Source organism: Elephantulus edwardii, unplaced genomic scaffold (assembly GCF_000299155.1).
Source record: "Elephantulus edwardii isolate Elephantulus edwardi_28Jun2011 unplaced genomic scaffold, EleEdw1.0 scaffold00018, whole genome shotgun sequence".
NCBI classification, from domain to species: Eukaryota; Metazoa; Chordata; class Mammalia; order Macroscelidea; family Macroscelididae; genus Elephantulus; species Elephantulus edwardii.
Window position 1 is genome coordinate 7,750,730 of NW_006399768.1, and position 3,459 is coordinate 7,754,188.

A 3,459-nucleotide genomic window follows, 5' to 3' on the forward strand; every position below is an offset into this window, starting at 1 on the left:
GCTCCAGGTATTGCTGGAATACCAACTGACACATTTCAACAAAAAGATGTTCTCCTGGATGTACTCACCAGGTTGTGCCAAGATCTGGAAGACAACTGCCTGGTCAACTGACTGGAATTATTCCCGTTCCAAAAAAATATAAGTTGACAGAGTGTGAAACTTATTGAACAATATAATATCATGTGAGAGCAAAATCTTCCGGAAGATTATCCAGAAATGACTGGAAGAGTATATTGACAGACAACTACCAGAAATACAAGTTGGGTTTAGGAGAGGTTGTAGCACTAGAAATATCACTGCTAATGTCAGATGGATCTTGGCAGAAAGCAAAGAGTACCAGAAGAATGTCTATCTGATAGTATCTATCAAGAATATTTCATTGACTTTGCAAAGGCATTTGACTATGTGGATAACAACAAATTGTGGCTAACTTTGAGGAAATGGGAATCCTAGAACATTTGCTTGTGCTTATACAAGACCTATACTTGGACCGGGAAGCAGTCCTCAGAACAGAGCAGGGAAACACTACATGGTACAAAATCAGGAAAAGAGTTCATCAGGGGTGTATCTTGCCTCCATACCATTCCATTTATATGCAGAACAGATCATTTGAGTAGCAAGGCTTTATGAAGAGGAACGTGGCATCAGGATTGGAGGAAAGAAAATTCATCAATAACCTATGTTATGCAGATGACACAACCTTGCTTGCTGAAACTGAGAAGGACCTGAAGCACTGGCTGCAGAAGATCAAGGACTGTAGTCTTCAATATGGATTGAAGCTCAACACCAAAAACACAAAGATTCTCACCACTGGGCCAACTGGTGCCACCTGAAAGATGCAAAAGTGATTGAGGTTTTTAATAATTACATCTTGCTTGGCTCTACAATCAACACTCCTGGTACCAGCAGTCAGAAAATTAAAGATGAATTGCATTGGGGAAATTCTGTTGTCAGGGACCTTTCCAAGTACTGAAGAGCAACACTGTCCATCCAGAGACTAAGATGCACCTCCTAACCCAGGCCATGGTCTTCACAATTACTTGCTATGCATCAGAGATCTGGATAATGACAAAAGATGATATGGAATACATCTTCAACACTGGGCTGATACAGTTAAATACATTTGCATAGTCAATAAAGCATAAATAGACATTCTTCTATTATTCTTTACTTTCAGCCAGAATCCATCTGACATCAGCATTAATATACCTGGTGCCATGAACTCATCTAACTCTTGCTTGAATTTCTGGTAGTTCCTATCTATGTACTATTCTAACCTTTTAAAAATGATCTTCAGCAGTATTTTGCTTGCATGTAATATTAATTAATGAAATTGTTTGACAGTTTCCACATTCTGTTAGAATACCTTCCTTGGGAATGGAAACACATATGGGCCTTTTCCAAATATAAAACTTTATCATAACAAATTATGGCTAACATTGAGAATAATGGGACTCTAAGAGCATTTAATTGAGATTATGCAAAAACTCTTATCTCTGTTGCCAGAAGGTGAAAAGAACCTACAAACAGGAGACGATAAAGTAGATGAATGGGATCTTCTAAGAATCAAATCCCTATGCATATCCAAAACCTTCTCCAACAGGGTAAAAAGGGAAGCCACTGACTGGGAAAAAAGTATTTGGTAATAACATATCCTGGAAGCAGGAGCAGCATCCACTTCCGAAATGGCTTGCCTCCAGAAACTCTATGTATGAACAGTGCTCAGGCCGTTCGTTTATAGGGTCGCTATGAGTTGTCTACGACTCGACCACATCAAACAACAACAATAGCATATGAGATAAGGGACTCACATCCAGCATTTATAAAATACTTGTGCACCACAACAAGATAAAGGTAAATAATCCAATAGAAAAATGGGCACAGGAAATGAACAGGCACTTCTCTGAAGACAGCATTCAGATGGCTAACAAGCACATGAAGAAATGTTCAAAATCCCTAGCTCTGAAGAACATTACGCTGAGTGAAGTATCCCAGTCACAAAAGGACAAATATTGCATGGTGCCACTGTTTTAAACAGGACTGACCTTAGGGTTGGGGAAAAACTGACAAAGATGGGTTCAATAATGTATTCTGCACTGAAACAGATGAGGGGCAAAACTGTTTAAAAGGGATATGTGATTAGGTATTTCTGTCATGACAGGAGTCTAGCCGATGGCTACATGGTGGAGTGGACCTGGGGGAGGGTTTGTAAAACAATGAAAGAATTTTTCTTTTACTTTTCTAAGAGGTAGTGTTCTCAGGGGGAGACTTGGGAAGGGAGAAGTGTGCAACAATGAATGAATGGAAATCCAAAGCCTCTGTAAATTTTTACTGAAATTAATAACAAATTTAAATTTAAAAAAATTAACTTAGAGTAAGGAATGCAATGGATTCATAACTGCTCATGCTAGTAACACTATATCATGGCATGGGGGAGGAATAGTGGAACTGAATCGATATTTACAATATTCTTCTTACCAAAACCATTCACGGAAAATAGGAACTGAAGTGGAACATGTCTCTCTGGATTGAAAATGATCATATTGTTAATATTTCTAGCCTTAAACTTAAAAGATTATATTGTTCAAAATTATTTGTTATATATTTGTTTAAATTTTTTCCCTCTTTTTAACAACTGGGATCTAGAGGGAAGAGAAGACTAGAGAATGGCCAAAATTATTGGGGCAGCTATTGCTGCTAGTTTAGGGCCTGTGTCAGGAAAAGGAAGTCTTACTCATAAATAGTGCCACCCAAAGGTAATAAAGGAGGTCAGAATTGACTCCACTGTGGAAAGCTGGGCCACTTCAGCAGATAGTGTCACAGACAAGAGCCACATATAGGCAAGCGACTGGAAAGGAAGCTCCTACTCACTTGCTTTAAGTGTGGATCTGAAGGACACATGGCCAAGAGCAGCCCACATCAGGTCCTCGTGGATGACAGGACCGACAGGCCCCAGCTCCCAGCTGGAAACAAAGGAGGACACTTTCAAAGATTTAGATCCTCCCAGAAGAGCTGTGGGTGAGCATTAACATTACTGGTAAGTATATTTATTTTCTCCTGGACTCAAGAGCCTACTATTTGTTCCTAAAAGCCTTCTGACGTCCCAACTCTTCTCCCTATTTCTTAGTTGTTGGAATTGAGAGAAAACCTCATAAGCAGTTCCTTACTTCACCTCTGCCTTGCATGCAGACTTCCAAGCTGTAAAACAACACAGTGGTGGATGGAATTTGGTCCAGGACTTAAGAACATTAAATGACATAGTTGAGCCTCTACATCTTGTGGTTCCTAACCTTTATACTATAATAACAAAGTGCTAGTCAATAAGTCTTTTCTTTTAAGAACTACCTTCCCTCTGTAATTTGATTTGTGCCACTGTTAGAACCTCTACTTGGAATATTATTGCTTTTAATTTTAATTTTAAATTTTTGTCTTCTACGCTGCAACAGTTCCATGATGCAT